Genomic DNA, 18,027 nt, shown 5'->3' with positions numbered 1-18,027 from the left:
TCTGAAAGAGCTCCATAATCTACAGCTCAGCTGTGCTTAACCACTAGAAGGATGTAGTCAAAGAGCACTGAAAGGCACAGTGCACTTCAGCAACACGAATTTGGTAAAAGTAAAAGTGTGCATGATGCATTATGCAGTTCATGCATCTGGGTCAATCGTGCAAGTCTCATATTTTTAGCCCTACATTAAATATGTAAAAACAGCACCTGTTTATGTTTTTTAATTAATCAAATGTATCTGCCAAGACCTAAAGAATATAGACAGCGGAATAAACCGCCAACTTATTCAGCACATGTTTTACACAACAGATTCAGCTGCAGCTCAGTACTGGGAAACACCCAAACACTTTCACATTCAACACATACACTACAGCCAATTTAGTTTATTCATTTCACCTATAGCACATGTGTTTGGACAGTGGGGGAAACCGGAGCATCTGGGGGGAAACCAACGCCAACACGGGGAGAACATGCATACTCCACACAGAAATGCCAGCTGACCCAGCCGGGACTCAAACCAGCAACCTTCTTGGTGTGAGATGACAGTGCAAACCACGGAGCTACCATGTCACTCTCAGCAAAAATCAAATTCGTAAAAATGAAAAATGGTTAGTTCACCACAAAATAAAAACTCTGTCATTGTTTACTCAAGTTTGTTCTGGGTCCACATTAGTTTGTCTTTTGAGAGATTTTACATAATTGGTCCAATATTATATTAAGTGGCCTTAACTACTGAATTAACAAAAACATGTTCTAATTAATATACACTTATTGTGTTTATATTGTATTGCACAACACTTATGGTGTATGCACACCTCTGTATGAGGGTGGGATATGGGTAAGGTAAAAGACGTGTTTGGTGGTATGGGTTTAAGGGTGTGCTCAAATGTAAGGGATGGGTCAACAGTGTAATTTTAAAATTAATTACATCTACAATTACATGCAGATATTAAGTACAATGTAACACTGTATTTGTAGGTAATAAGATGATTGCACATGTAAGTACATAAATAAGGCCAGTCAATATAAAGTGGCACTCCATTTTGCATGCAAAAAATTGGTTTGGGGTTTATACACTGTAAACACCGCTGTTGTCATTGCTAAAGGTATTAAGTTAATATAACTTGACATTACTTAAAATAACAAGTTTTGGCATCAAAACTTAAACAGATTTGTTTAACGCACTCATTGGACATCAAAAAGGTTTAATTAATATTCTCTGAACTTAACATTTTCATTTCTTTAAACGATTCACCACATCTCTGTTTAAAATGATTGCTTGCGCTTGAAATTCTGCCTTGACAACAGCGCTGATTGTTTGATATGTTATATATGACACAAGGTGGTCATTTTGCTTGTGATGCTGAATTTTTGCAGAAGGGCAGCAAGACAGAGGCACTATCTGAACCTATCTGATGAAAGAGAAAATTAAATTAGTAAGTAAATGTTTAAATACTTATAAACAATTTTCTTAATTGATATACATGCAGGGGGTGACACGGTGATGCAGTGCACTGTAATCCCGAATAAGTTGACAAAACTCAAAAAATTTGAGGTAATCAGTTACGTCAAATTTTTTAAGTTATGAAATTATCTATTTTAAGTAAACAGAAACATTAAGTTTTGAGTTTGTTGTACTCATGCAAGACACTTCACCTAACTTAAAATACCCAAGTTACTCAGCTTATACGTTTTAATTGCAATTAACTTAATTGTTTTAATTTTTCCAAACTTTAAATACTTAGTCACCCAGCTCATACATTTTAATACCAATTAACTTAATTGCTTTAATTTCTTTCAACTTTAAAGGGGTGGTCCACTACGATATTATATTTTAAACTTCAGTTGATGTGTAATGTAGCTGTGTGAACATAAACAGCATCTCTGAATGTAAAATATTCAAAGTTTAATGCAAAGGGAGACCTTGATTTGTACAGAGTTAGCTTAGCAACGCCTACAATTAACGAATTTTGGGGACTACAAAAAATACTTCCGCCCCCTGTGAGATCACAAAAGTTCGTTATTGCGCATCCCACACTGCGCAGGTAAAGGCCGTGGCCAGAGGCGCTGTAACGTTACTGCAGAGAGAGAAATGCCATCCTGCTGTTTCCACAGAGCTGTTCTGTTTCTGTTGTTGGGCTTCCAAATGACACGACCCAAACACAGAAGTGCTTACAGTTCAATATTAATTATGTTCCAGAGAACTATAAAATACATAGCAAGCATGATTTGACAAAACACAGCTTCCAGAATCTCTCCCAGTTCAGTGCTGGATTGAGTTAAAATCTCCTCAAAGATGGAGCAAGGAGACGCTGTGAACTCTGAGTCATGACCTGTAAGTGTTTTTATTTGTTAAAATTGATCATGACATGTACAGTGTCTAACTTTAACGGTGTGTTGTAGCAAAGATGTAAACAACGGGAAATGATGGTAACCGCTAACGACTTAGCTAACGTTACAAATCTATATTTATCAAACGGCTGTAAACGCACACACACACACATACACATACACGCACTCTTGGCCAGCACCTGCGTCTCTCTGTGGGAGACGGCAGAGTTTCTCTCTATAGGCAGCTTTGCTATGCGTTTTACAACTCGGACAATAAAGTCGCAAAAGATATGTGAACGATTCATGTTACTTACACAGGCATATTCCGCATATGCATGAAAGACGTCCTGTAACGCGTTGATTTAAAAAAAAATACAGCAATGATTTCCCAACTGGAGTGTAACATCAAAAACAAATCAATCCAGGCTCACAAAGGTCTCATCTCACATCTTGTGCTTTATTCTGTCACCATAGAAAATAACTTAATCCGAGCATGAGAGAAAAAGAACAATAAAAATCTCTCCCGCGCACATGCGCTTCTCGTGTTACAGATACTTCATCGTATACACGCATAAACACACTAAAAGGCACAGAAACAGTTAAAGGAGCCGCATCCCATTTTCACTCGTTACAGACACGTGTTGACTGACTGACTGACTGACTGACTGTTTACACAAAACGCGCGTGCTTGTCAGGGCGTGACGTGGAGCCGATCGGCGAATCACAGCATATTATGATGATGACCAATCAGAGTCACTTGAAGGTGGGCCTTTTAGAGGAACTAGGAAATATGACAGTCGTTTTCATGTTAGCTGAGTAGCTGTGTATAATCAAAGTGAGATTTATGAAAAAATAACACGATTTCCTTCAAGTTAAACATGAGCACACATTGCTTTGCATCTTATTAACACAACCAAGCCTTAAAAATAACATTCTGGACCACCCCTTTAAATACTTAAATCACCCAGCTCATACATTTTAATAGCAATTAACTTATTTTTAATTATTTATCTCACCTTTACATACTTAGTCACCCAGCTCATACATTTTGATAGCCTTTTTTTAAAATTAACTTCTCCATCGTCAGTTTCACAAATAAAATTAGCCATTATTTTAATCTTTAAACCCCATAAATCTGTCAAAATAAATCTGTAATTTAAAACACACAGACAATACCATTTTAGACATTTATTTTTAAAGAAAAAACATCCAACAGTACTTTCAAATTTGTCTCCTATGCAATTACAAATGTCTTAAAACGATAAAAACTATTAGACATAAAGAGATTGAAAATGAACACTATTCTAAAATTAATAAAAATTACCCACAATGTAAATATGATATCAGACATAAGAGCCTCAAGAAAAAACAACTATACGTTTGATAAAATTTAATAATACATTAACAAGTGTAAAACTTAGTCTTAAGGCATCCGTTAAAAAAATAATAAGTGCACATTCTGTGAAGTGACTCGTTTAGTGTAAACTACACAGAAACTGTATATATATATATATATATCGTTGAAGTCAGAATTATTCGCCCCCATTTATTTTTTCCCCCAATTTCTGTTTAACGGAGAGCAGATTTTTATATATATATATATATATATATATATATATATATATATATATATATATTCAGTCTTGGTTGAACTATGATTCTGTCATTTACTTATTCCAAACCTGTTTGAGTTTCTTTCTTCTGTTGAACACTTAAAAGGTTATTTTTGACCAAAAAAAAAAAAAAAAAAGCTGAGACCTGTAACCACCGATTTCCACAGTATTGGTTTTCCTATTAGAAAGTCAGTGGTTACAGGTTGTCAGCTTTACTTAACTTTTGTGTTCAACAGAAGCAAGAAATTCAAGCAGGTTTGGGACAAGTGAAGAGTTAGTAAATGACAGAATTTTACATTTGGACAAACTATCCCTATATATAATAAAATGCACCCTTACCAATTAAAGGTAAATAAATGTTTTGAAGTTACTACCCCAGAGACAGTCTTTATTAAGTAAAAAAAAAAGCTCTACATTAACTCATTCTTTAAGGTTTCCATGCTACGAGACTTTATTTTCCATCATCCATGCCAAGCAAAACTTTTTGCACAAGTTCAAAGTCCTTTACTATATATTATGTGAAGAGCATACATTAATCCATACAAGACAAGAAAGGTCTGGAAGTGTGCTGTGGGTGGTGTCCAATTCATTCTTCAGGACAACAGAGACCCTTAGTGAATGCAGGGCCAATAAAGCATCTTCAGTCAGCAGGATTATCAATCTAAAAAAAAATTTAAGGATAATAATGTAAGGACAGTATCAAAATGACTGAGCCAATATTATATGATTCATCAACTATTCGTGATTACAAATATGTTATTAAGTAAAAGTTTTTAAAAAGTTTTCATCTTTTCATTAAACATGCCTAATTGTGAAAAGAATGAATGAAGTCTTACCAGGGTGTTCCTAAAGAATCTTAAGTCACGCTCACGCAGCAAGACCAAAAGACCTCTGATAACAGTAGTCCGTCATGAGCTGACATCATGCAATTCCTGGAAATCAAGAATCAATTAAAAAAAAAAAAAAAAAAAAAAAAATTTCAAATTATATTTTAATGTATACTTTAACACGTGACCCCAAACATACCTGCTCATCATAAACCTTTAAAAGATTAGCCAGGGAATCTGCTGTCTTGCCAGTTTTGGATGCTGTTTGCCTTAAAATTGTCATCAAATGAAATAGGTGGTGGTCCAGTTGTGCAAAGAATTTGTGGGGAAAATTCTCATTTGTAACATGTTGGTACTCTGCAAACAGCAAAAAGAAACAAGAGAGAATTTCATAAAACAAACCCACACCACAAAATATACAATTCTAAAAAAATGTATTAATATTATTATTATGTTTCATTTACTTATCTATTTTTTACCTCAGATGAAAATCAGGTGTTGATCAGATGTTGAAAGCAGGATCTTCATGTTGTAAACTGAACTCAAGGTCTAGCTGAAGTTTCACTTTCCTTGCTGCAAAAGTATCATTGATAAATACACTGTAATATTTATTTTATCTGGATATGCCAGGCATAGTAGTTCAAAATAAATATTTTACCCACCTTTCACATGCCTCCATTTAAGAACCTATCTGTAGTCAGCAACACCCGACCTTCAATTCTGTATGTACACAAAGTCACAGTGTCATTTAGCTGAGAGTAGTACAGTTGCATGATGTCTAACGTTAACCTCCAAAATGGTTAGCAATAGAGCTGATTATCATGTTAGTTGCTTTGATTCGATGAACACAGATTTAATTTAAACAGTATTGAAATTTCTAAAACTGAATAGGACGACAAAGAAATTTAAGGCCTGATTTTAAAAGCTAGAAATAACAAAACTTACCTTATTGTTTAATGATGTAAAAATATATACTAAAATATTTATATTTTTAAGATATAAATATATTTTAAGCTACAAAATTTGCACATCAGAAAACTATGTCTTGTTTACCACGTCTTAAATATTTTGTTTTGTTATTATTTTATTTAATAACATAATTTTGTATTAATGTGTTATAGATATGCATACTTTGTTTTTTAGGCTGTTTATATTCTCTCCAGAGTAAACATTTTAAAAAATAGATTGAAAAAAAAAAAACTTTTATCATACCTTTAAAATACATTTGACCTAAATGACATTTAAACTCATTTAACTGATCGCATTAATCAGGTAATCATTGATATGCAGAGATGTCGTCTTAAGCGCGAGGAAATATAAAGTGTTGATCAGTGCTGGTGATTGAGGTAAAGTTAGTTTTATATTTACACATTCAGACTTTCTCCTTAATAATATAATTTCAGAAAGGTAATTTTTGCATATTCTTAATGGTGAAATCATATTAGCAGCCAATGACTTTCAAAGTACAACATTGTTCAGTCAAAAAAAAATAGTGCATTTAGTGTAATATTGTTTTCATGTCATACTTACATGTGATTTCAGAACGAATAGACAAAGTACCATGGTAAACAATTTATGGAGCGAGTCACAAGTTGTTACTAAATGAATGTATGAATATAAAACCAACTTTATCTCAATGTGGTAGTGTAAATTGAAGCTCTGCTCTGTACCTGCTCAGGTGAGGAGCGCAGCTTAAATGTTCTCAGTCAGGCTATCCTCATACATGGATCAGCAAGCAACAAGCTGCGTGTGACAGAGTTAAGTTTTGAGACTACGTTTTTGCGCGTCATCAGAAAATACCGTTTAGTGTTTAGGCGGAGATCATTTGAGTTATGATTAACGTTAAGTTTCTTGCACCTTTCGTTTCCGAAGTGCCTACAGATCGCGAAGATAATACCACATTCACAGACTGGATGGAGTTCAGCGCAGCGCCATGACATGCCGTTGTGTGAGCGCGCGTCACCATGACAACTTCAGCACAGGCTGAGAAAAGGCATACTTGCGCCAAGATTTAAATTTTTTTGAAAAATGTAATCTGCCGATTTTAAATATTTTTGTCTTTATCACACTCTGTTAAAATTCAGAGTTAACACATTACAACTAACGCTAACGTTGCACTGATTCTAACTTTTTAAACAGTAATGTTAACGTTAGTTAGCAACAAGTGAGGCTAAACATGTTTTCTGTAATGTACGACATGTAAACGCACCCTGATTAACTCTACATTACATTGAACTGTTACTGTGATTATATTAATTAAAAGATACATTTAATATTTCTTGGATTTGTAAATATTTTACTTACTGTTGTGTGAAGCGATGCCGATCCGCCATCTTGAAAAAACGAATGAAGCATGAGCACGTACGTGAACCTGGATGACGTCAGACGCAAGATCACTGGGCTGACAGATTTTGAGTTAATGAAACTTTAAAGAGACATTTTGTATAAATTAAACCCAGCAGAATTGTTCACCTTACTTGAAAGATTAAATTTTTTCAAACTCAAAAATAAGAAAAAGTTCTAAATACTCATCAAGGTTAATTAAGATAAACGAATTTTAATGATTTAAGTTAATAGAACTCAATTCAATTAATTAGTTACAGCATTAGGGTTTACAGTGTGGGTAATGCTGTCGCCTCACAGCAAGAAGGTCGCTGGTTCAAGTCCCGGCAGGGTCAGTTGCTATTTTTGGGTAGAGTTTGCATGTTCTCCCCGTGTAGGCGTGGGTTTACTCCGGGTGCTCCGGTTTTCCCCACAGTCCAATCATATGCGCTCCATACATGTCCGTAGTTTATGTGAGTATGTTCTGATCCTCCAGGTTGGGGGTTGAGCGTTGGGCTAACGTTCCACCTCGTTAAAACGTTACGAAAAACCAACATGGTGTGGCTAAATATCAACTTAGTTATAAATGACCCTTGGAGTAAGTAAGTAATGTTGAAAAATGTGAATGCTTAGCCATTGTAAGGTGTCAGTAATTAAACATTTAAGTTATCTGTACTTAAACATTTAAGTTTATTCAATGAAGAGACCACATTTGGTCAACTCAATTGAGCTGCAAATTTTCCATTACTCAAACGAACTGAGGGAATTATTTTCCTCAAATCATTTGAGTCGTCTTAACTTATTAGGGTTTACAGTGTACTTGTGTCACACCAGCAGGGCTAGTTTAAGGTTTGTTTCTTAGGTAACAATTAGTTCATGTTAGTTAAATGGTCCATTAGTTAATGTTAATGTATTTACTAACGTTAACTAAGTATCAATAATCCTGTGACATATTATAACACTGTTTCATATCAAAGCATTAACTAATGCATTGTTAAAATCCAAAGTTTTGTTGTTAAGTAGTTAATGCATCATGAGTTAATATAATCGTATTTAACGTATTTTAAGTATTTTACGTATAAGCGTATTTAACTTAAAAAAACATTATCTAACATTAACAAAGATGAATAAATACTTTAACAAATGCATTATTATTAGCTAAATTGGCCGTAGTGTATGTGTGTGAATGAGTGTATATGTTTACAAGTGATGGGTTGCAGCTGGAAGGGCATTCGCTGCGTAAAAGACATGTGGATAAGTTGCTGGTTCATTCCGGTGTGATGACCCCAGATTAATAAAGAGACTAAACCGAAATGAAAATGAATGGATGAATGAGTAATTGAATTTTAGGGTAAACTGTTGGGGTGAAGTGTAATCTTTTAAACTGTTTCCAAAAAAAAAAAAAAAAGAAATGTAGGACTACTTTAATCACCTTTTTCATCCTGTAAGTGAACAGAAACTGAGCAGACAATTTTTTTACTTTCTGATTAACTGGTGGCGGACATCACTAGAATTATATGTGAGAGTGCCCAGGCATGATGCAATAAACACAGTCATGTTATCTGCTCTGATGTCTGGTAATGTAATTGTGTTCCAGCAGGTAATTATACCAAATCATTTTGATGATGGACTTTGGTTCAGGCATTTCAGAATTACTGAAACATCAGTTGCGATGTTGTGTGAGGACATCAATCTGCTGCTTGGTCCAATTATCCAGCCACATCCTCATCTATTACATACAGTAAGTTTTTTTGCACATGGTGGAAGTTATGTGTGTTAGTTTCCATTGTACATTGTGGCCCTTGTCTCATATCATAAAAACTTAATCAAGAACATTAGCCCTCTTATGCGCATTTTAAACATTTTAAATATAATAATAAAATTTTTTATGTAATATACCACAGTTCAGAAAAAAAAGATTGTTTGAAACATAGCCAGTGTCCTGTGCCACTATAAACATCTTATTAACCAACTCAATCATAGAAGTGTAACATAGCATACCTCAATCCTGAACACATTCATAATCACAGGAAAATTGCAGTGGCTCAAAGCTTACACTGTAAAAGAAATCTGTTGAATTTATGGTAAAAGGCACCTGTGGTTTCCACACACACACACACACACACACATGTACACACATATATCCAGTTATGTATGGTTCTTGAATATGATTGTCTGATAGCCGATATTTTGCCAGTAACATCACACAAAGGCCTCTTCACCCTTCACCTTTGTGTATTACTCCGCCCACATTCAGTCAGCAACAAGCAGAGAGACACTCTACTGTTTGACAAATATTACTGCTGTTAGATGACAAAATGTACTTTTGAGGCTTTTTAATTCGAGAATGTTGTTGTTTAGATTGCAATTGTGCAGTTTATTTATAAGAATAGTGCCTATTTTAAAATATTTACTTGAATTTAATTTCTGAGAAAGCTCGTGGATGACCATTAGCCTACCATAGAGTAGACCAAAGATGGTGGATGTTTTCTATCCACAAGATGGCAACAGAACCGCATAATAAGCCCTCATGCTTAGAAGATTATTTACAGACTGAATCTAACTACAGCTGATCAAATCATTATTAAACTGGTAAGCATACCTGCCAACACTCCAGTTTTTCCTGGGAGTATCCTGTATTTTAGACCAATCTCCTGCCACCGTTCTGTTTTTTATTTCCTCCAGAAAACTCCGATAATTTCACCCCCCTTGTTGGCAGGTATGCTGGTAAGTGATATTCTAAGTCGATCTCTCTCTTTTGTATGTTATAGTGCTGTATTTATACCAGTTTGCTCGCATATCATGAATGTGTGTTGTGTTGGCAGAAAGAAAGAAGCAAAGTCTGTTTGTGTTTAGCGTTTTTCCTTATCTTATATTACAAACAAAACAGTCTGGTAGTGATTCCGTGCTTTTTCTGGGTTAATTATTATGATATCCCAATTGCAACCAAGAAATACTGTAGACTGTAACACTGTAAGAAAATATCCCTGTAGATGGATGGCATTTCATGTCCGTTCAGCCTTATAATTTTAAAGTGTGAGCAAAATCAGCTGTTTTGTCATCACTTTAGACATTACCCTATAGAGAGTCATTGAAAAACTAGCTCTAAAGTAACGTTGGTGAATTAGTAACGGCTTCTGCTGTTTTGACATCAGCTGCAGATGTGAATAAATGGCGGAAGAAAGTAGTTCCTAATAAAAAGGGGTTTTCAGACTCTCTGTGTTGGATTTTCTTATTTACATACATGATTGTACCGTCAATCTGTTGTATAAACACATTATAACTCCATTCCAGAAGGTAGGTGTTTGTGTGTCAAAGTCAACAATCAAGAAAAGATTTCACCAGAGTGAATACAGAGGGTTCACCACAAGATGTAAACCATTGGTTAGCCTCAAAAACAGGAAAGCCAGATTAGAGTTATAAAAAAGCCTTCAGAGTGCTGGAACAACATCCTACGGACAAATAAGATCAAGATCAAGTTGTATCAGACGGAGGGGAAGCGAAGAGCATGGAGAAGAAAAGGAACTGTCCATGATCCTAAGCAGTGAAGCATGGTGGTAGTAGTGTCATAGCGTGGGCATGTATGGCCACCAATGGAACTGCTTCTCTTACATTTATTGATGATGTGACTGCAAACAAAAGCAGCAAAATGAATTTTGAAGTGTTTATAATGCTTCAGAACTCATTAAACGGTGCTTCACAGTGCAGATGGAGAATGACCCAAAGCATACTGCAAAAGCAACCTAAGAATTTTTAAAGAGAATGAAGTGGAATGTTATGCAATGGCCAAGTCAATCACCTGATCTGAATCCGACTGAGCATGCATTTCACTTGCTGAAGACAAACCTGAAGGGAAAATGCCCCAAGAACAAGCAGGAACTAAAGACAGTTAGTAGAGGCCTGGCAGAGCATCACAAGAAATGAAACCGAGCATCTGGTGATATCTATGCGTTCCAGACTTCAGGCTGTAATTGACTGCAAAGAATTTGCAACCAAATATTAAAAAGTGAAAGTTTGATTTATGATTATTATTTTGTCCCATTACTTCTGGTCCCTTAACAAGTAAGAGGCACATATGCAAACTGTTGTAATTCCTACAGTGTTCACCTGATTTCGATGTAAATACCCTCAAATAATTAAAGTTGGTAGTCTGCAGTTAAAGCACATCTTGTTTGTTTAATTTCAGATTGGTTGTTTTGGTGTATAGAGCCATAAATGTTAGAATTGTGTAAATGTCCCAATATTTATGGACCTATATTATCTTACACCAGTGTTTTGAAGTACTAACCCAACACATCATACACAGACAAAATCACAATTATGATCAGGTGGTGATGAGAAAGTCATATGATGCACCACAGCTCATCACAATTTTCCAACAAACAGATACATACTAATACATAGAAGTTGCTCAGAGTCATTCACACAACTGCTAAATCCTTCATAGTAACACAAATAAAATTAAAATAGTGCAATAGACATGACTAATTAACATTAGATGTATAGTGATGTCTATAAAATGACATACATGTAAAGTGCAGTGCAGAGAATTCTGGGAAAGTCATTGTATTGTTATTAACTGTATATACTAAGGATATGGATTTTACTGTAGTACTTTTACAGTTTTATTTTCTCCAGTGGCCATTTGTAGAAGAAATATACATGCTACATTATCTGTTAACCAACATATGCACCATGCAGTTCACATATTGCAAGTTGGAAGGCAGGATGTGTGTTGTTGTTCCCTGTACATTTTATTAAATTGATTTTTCAGTACATTTAATCTTTGTGCATTCCTATATTATTCATCAAAGTAGCTGCTCAACTGGTAGTGCACAACCAGCTTGCAGCCATATTGTTTAGGTGGGTCCGGATATTTGAGCCAATCATATTTATGTCATAACTGAGATGCTATTAATTACTTTCACAGAAATTATATCATTGCAAAATGTATAGTGCCTACAGTTTTTGGAAACACAACAGACATGAATTTGTTTTTGTGTTTAAAAAAAGAAATATATTAAGCCTCTTTTTCCTAAGATGTAATATAAATTGTTTCATTGTGCATTTAAAATACCTTGAAATAATTTGGTGTAAACAAAAAAATGCAGTTTGTGTGTGAGATTTTCTCTTTCTGCTCCTTTCTAGAAGCCTTTACACATCTCATTTTCATATTACATAAACAGTGAATCTCATAAAGCCAAAATGTAATAAATTACCAGTAGCAATGAGCAGCCATGTTACATGTTTGATCCAAAATCAGTCAATGATGGAGAGAGTTTCGACCACACAAGGATGTTTGTGACACAGTGGGTGAATACATTTACAGGTCATTTTTGTGAATTTCTCTATTTTGTTTTTGTGATTTTTGCAGAATTTTATTTATTTATTTTTTGGTATGTTAGTGAATAAGGGAAACTAAAAATGCTACACAATGTTAATTTATCAAGACAACACAACCATTTTTAGCTGTGCCGTATTACAGAATACAGAACAGAGTCATATTGGAATTTAACCCCCAATGTGGCCCGCATAGATGTTTAATGTTTGCAAATAAATAACATAAACTACAATGTAAAATTTCCACGCTTTTTTCTTTTGAGCAGGAGATGCTTTTTCACATCTTATTTGTAAAGAAGACTGCAAGTATATCACTAAATATGGTGTTTTAAGATTTACACAGTAATTAGAAACTCATTCTGAAAACGTAGCCCTATATACATTTCTGGGGATCATGAATTATGTAACTAAAGCTACGTATGGCTGCATTTCGTCTTTAAAATGAACGCTACGGGGTGGTATGATCCCGTTCCTTTTCTTGCTTACCAGGTGACCGCTTACCTGCATGCTTTTTTGCTGTTACCAGTTTGTCTGGTAGCTTGACGTACATCGGCAGACTTGAGATGCAGCGCAGAGTTGACTGCAACGAAGGGGATTGAGTCCAGTGAAGAACGGTTCCAGAAAGCAGGTAAGACAAAAACACAATCTGTGTTTTGTGGGTGGGGCAATCGGTGCTTTTTAAAATACTATTGGTTGGGTTTAGAGAAGGGGGAAGGTGGGCAGTTCGGTCGGTTGTTCAGTCAGTCGATAGTGGTCTGTGGTGGATTTACGAGAAAACAGCAGGCTCGAATGGCACTGAGAATGGCATTTGAGATCTGAAAAACATCCACAGCGGCCTCTGGTGGATTTGCAGAAACAAAAACTGCAAAAAAAAAGAAAAAAAAAAAAGTAGCTCCTCTGACGTATTTTGCTCTCTCCAGAGATGTATAGGGGTATGTACTTAGAATGAGCCCGTGTCGGAATTAAACACATTTTTTTTTTTCAAAAGTGAGATGAAATGTAAGGAAATAACAAAACAAGAAAATGTCATGCTCTACTAAACTTCACTGCTTAATTTGAAGTTAGTAATAACTTTTATAACCTTGGGAGAAGAGTTCTGGAAACTTCAGGATTATAGTGACAGAAGGAAGGGTTTGCTGGAGAGAAGTTTACCTACAGGATAATAAGCACTTTCTAAGGTACTTTCTGCTTAGGTTGAACAAAATCTGTGAAAAATGTCATGGGATGATGTCATACTGGCAGTTTATTCAAAACTTAAAAATCAGGTAATGAAGAAAGGAAGAGAGAAGAAAACTTGATACTTGCAGTAATTCTGTCAGAAATCACATCCACCATCAGCCCAGTGCTTGAGATAAAATTTAATGTTGCTACAGTTAAATTTAAAGCAAAGAAGTGTCAAAGCTGGCATTTCTAAGACAGAAAATACCTAGTGGGTTATATTTGTATGCATGTGTTTGACAGACAGTGTCAGAAACAATCTCAGTTACCCTCTCATGACCTCTAAATTTATCTGCTCAGCTCCTGCAATGGACTTTGACCTTTAGTAAAGCAGAGTCAGGGCTAAATATTTCCACTCTTTCTGACCTTGTGATCTTACTGCAACTTCCATGAAACAATGGACAAGCAGAATCCCACTGAAGGGAAAAAGTGACAGTAATAAGTGTGCATTTTTTGCAACAAAACTAAATACTGTTATTGAACGTGATGATTTAATGGGTTTTTCAAAGGAGAAACACATTTTTTAAATATAATTCATTTTGGACTGTCAAGCAAATAATGCAAGAAAAGATATTTTGAAGAATGTTGGAAAAATACTATGGAGATCAGTGGATACCAATTTCCAACATTCTTCAGAAAGTGCTTTATTTTATTTTTTGTTTTAAAATCTAGAATGTATCTTTTTTTTGTATTCAACTGAAGAAAGTAACTCAAAGGTGTCTGGAACAAATAAGTAAATGAGGACAGAACTTTCCTTTTTGGGTAAACTATGCCTTTAAAAAGAAGTGCTACCTTAATACAAGTTGATCAGAGCTGCATCTCCTGGTCATAAATAATTTGCAATGGCAATATTTCCTTTAAAACTCCATATAATAATTATCATTTGGCTAATTGTACTATGGGCTCAAAGCCAGTTTGGGTTGTTTGAGATGAACCTCAACAGATTGTGCCAGTAGAAAAGTGGCATAATACTGTTACGGGCTATGTTTGATTTATTGATTTATTCTATGACAAAAAATATTTAAGGCATATTAGCACAATGGGAAGTTATGTAGAAAAGGGAGACAGACCCTATATCTGACCAAAGGTGCCTTTTTTCAAACATTTGTTTGTGCAAAACAAAATAAAAAAAATTAAAAAGAAAATAAATGAATGAATGAACGAATGCATATATATATATATATATATATATATATATATATATATATAATAATCTAATAATTCTGACTTCAACTGTGTATGTATATATACAGAGAGAGAGAGAGAGAGAGAGAGAGAGAGAGAGAGAGAGAGAGAGAGAGAGAGAGAGAGAGAGAGAGAGAGAGATATTTTCCAGAGAAAAAATGTCCGTGAAAACGTGCTGGATAAGTTGGCGGATAATCATATTATTCTCTCTGTGTAACTTATCCTATCTAATATCCTATCTAGTAAAACACTAATCTTTAATAATTTGTCAACTAAATCTATCTCAAAATTGTCTTTGTAATTTAAAATGTTCGTGACTAATATTCATATTTAATTCTTTAAATGTCACAGTATGTGGTGGAGGTAAACAACGAGATAAAGGAGATTATACTATTTAATATTCCACAGGAAAACATCCATTTAAACATTTTCAAACATAGAACGTACAAAGAGACCATAATGTGGCAATATCAGTGGTTATCAGCTGATAGATATAGCCAGTAGAGGCCTTCTGCACACACTGGTAGGTTTAGAAGGCTGTTATAATTCAACCACATTGTCAATCAGCTATAAATCACATACGGCTGTGACCGTAATTCAATGAGAATTTTCCCATTAATTGTATTTTATTGACGTCTACCCCTACCCCAACTCTAAACCCAACCATCACAGTAATGTAAAAACAGATCAGGATCTGGAGACTTCTTCATTAGTATAGCTGATTAACCATGTTAATGGAGGACAACAGTCTTCTAAGCCAGTAGGCTCCGAAGGCCCCTACTGGCCCATATCTATCAGCTGATAACGCCTATCGAGTGATAACACTCGAAGCGGTTGATGAGACTAATGTAACAGCAAAACTATTATACTAAACAGATGAACAACTGAAACGGCAAAGCATTTTTTACAGATAAAGGACAAATGATGAACTAAAAACTCACTCACTCTCCTTCGGCTTGTTCCTTGCTTTATCAGGGGTCGCCACAGTGGAATGAACAGCCAATTACTATGGCATATGTTTCACCAGCAGATGCCCTGTATTATATTGACTAACAAAATCTCTTTTTATGCTATGTTTTAAAAAAAAAAAGTCTTACACATAAAGTAGCTGATTACACCTGGTCACTTCATGCAGTTTTTCTGTTTGTATACATGCAGTAGTTATCCAATTGTGAAATAGGACCTGCCATATGAAACCTGTTTGAAATGGATTTAAATCCTATTACTTAAATTTTTTCAGGAGGTGGTCTGAGATGTATTCCAGATAAAACTGGACAGGTCTAAATGCCCATGAGAGTATGTTATAAATAAATGTGAGAGTATGTTATTGGCTAAATGACATAGAAGCCTATACTATATAAAATCATATATAATTATTCTATCATTCTATCCGCTTAGACCCTTCTTTAATCTAGAGTCACCACAGTGGAATGAATTGCCAATTTATCCAGCATATGTTTAACGCAGCAGATGTCCTTCCAGCCGCAACCCATTACTGGGAAACATCCATACACACTCATTCACAAACACACACTACAGACAATTTAACCAATTCATCTATAGTGCATGTTTTTGGACTTGTGGGGAAAACCAGAGCACCCGGAGGAAACCCACGTGAACATGGGGAGAACATGCAAACTCCACACAGTAATGCCAACTGACCCAGCCGAGACTCGAACCAGCAACCTTCTTGCTGTGAGGCGATCGTGCTACCCACTGCACCACCGTGACGCCTCTTACATATAATTATTCATTCATTAATTTTTTTTTCGGCTTAGTCCCTTTATTAATCTGGAGTTGCCACAGCGGAATGAACCGCCAACTTATCTAGCATATGTTTTACGCAGTGGAAAACATTCATACACACTCATACACTATTGACAATTTAGCCTACCCAACTTATCTGTACCGGATTTCTTTGGACTGTGGGGGAAACCGGAGCACCCGGAGGAAACCAACGCAAACGCGGGGAGAACATGCAAACTCCACACAGAAACACCAACTGACCAAGCTGAGGCTCATCTTGCTGTGAGGCGACAGCACTACTGCGCCACCGCGTCGGCCCACATATAATTATATTCATTCATTAATATTCTTGTCAGCTTAGTCCCTTTATTAATAAGGGGTTGCCACATGGGAATGAACTGCCAACTTATTCAGCACGTTATTACGCAGCGGATGCCTTTCCAGCCGCAATCCATCTCTGGGAAACATCCACACACACTTATTCACACACACAACCACATACACTACGAACAATTTAGCATGTCTTTGGACTGTGGGGGAAACCGCGGAGGAAACCCACGCAAACGCAGGGAGAACATGCAAGCTCCACACAGAAACGCCAACTAAGCCGAGTCTCAAACCAGCGACTCAGCGACCTTCTTGCTGTGAGGCGACAGCACTACCTACTGCGCTACCGCGTCGCCCCACATATAATATTATATATATAAAATAAAATAAGATATACAACTAACATTTTAACACCTCATTTTAAGTTGATGTAGCCAAGTTAAATTTGCATATAGTGCAAGATTTGAATATCAGAATCAAATGCATTTAGAGGTGACTTACTTACGTGGCAAAATTCAATGCAAGAACCTACACATATACCACTTTCCAAAAAGTTGTTATATAAAAGTGTGTCATGCTGTTAGTAAACAAATGTAACTTAAATATTGACCTAATTTAACCACTTTAAATCATATATGAGCCATAATCATTAATAAATAAATGTACATTTTTTGACATACTATACATTCACTTTTAGGAAGGTTCTTATGCAAAGTTTAATAAATGAAACCCCAGGTGTAAACAGCTCAGAAGATAAATTATGAGAAAATTAATATTTTCAGTGAAAACTAAAGTAAGAAACTTTTCAGTATGAAACTTTTCCTGGAAAACTGCAGTGTGTGTTTCTTCAGTCTGAGGTAGTAAAGTATTGTCAAGTATTAGCGAGCATTTTTGTACAGACTTCTGCAATTTGTATTTCAACCTTACTAGGGTCGTTAACTGACCACATGTACACATGTTTATGTGCCCCAAAAGATAGATCACATTACCAAAAGCCATCTCCAGCTGATCTTGAACACCGCACACACTCATATCAATGACATCTGTGGAAATATTGTGTAAAGTGTGTGCTGTTTGGCAGAGGGGCTGGATATGGAAGATCATGGATCAGAACTGTAA

The 18,027-nt window shown here is 35.5% G+C and overlaps 1 long non-coding RNA gene across 2 annotated transcripts; it reads right to left on the bottom strand.

Annotated features, from left to right (window-relative positions):
- Positions 1–4,411: 4,411 nt before the first annotated feature.
- LOC141385552 (uncharacterized) lies at positions 4,412–7,118 on the bottom strand. 2 transcript variants are annotated; one of them, XR_015476561.1, is made up of 6 exons: positions 7,075–7,118; positions 5,433–5,490; positions 5,250–5,343; positions 4,970–5,127; positions 4,780–4,875; positions 4,412–4,604 (listed from the first exon to the last, which is right to left on the bottom strand). It is a non-coding gene; the product is annotated as an uncharacterized LOC141385552 (long non-coding RNA). The 2 variants fall into 2 exon arrangements; XR_015476562.1 differs by lacking the exon at positions 7,075–7,118 and adding an exon at positions 6,441–6,713.
- Between the last annotated feature and the right edge of the window lie 10,909 nt (positions 7,119–18,027).

This window comes from Danio rerio, chromosome 1, assembly GCF_052040795.2.
Source record: "Danio rerio strain M-AB ecotype USA chromosome 1, GRCz13ab, whole genome shotgun sequence".
In the NCBI taxonomy this organism is placed as follows: Eukaryota; Metazoa; Chordata; class Actinopteri; order Cypriniformes; family Danionidae; genus Danio; species Danio rerio.
The sequence above is the reverse complement of the archived record's forward strand: the minus strand, read 5'-3'. Positions and strand labels throughout refer to the sequence as shown.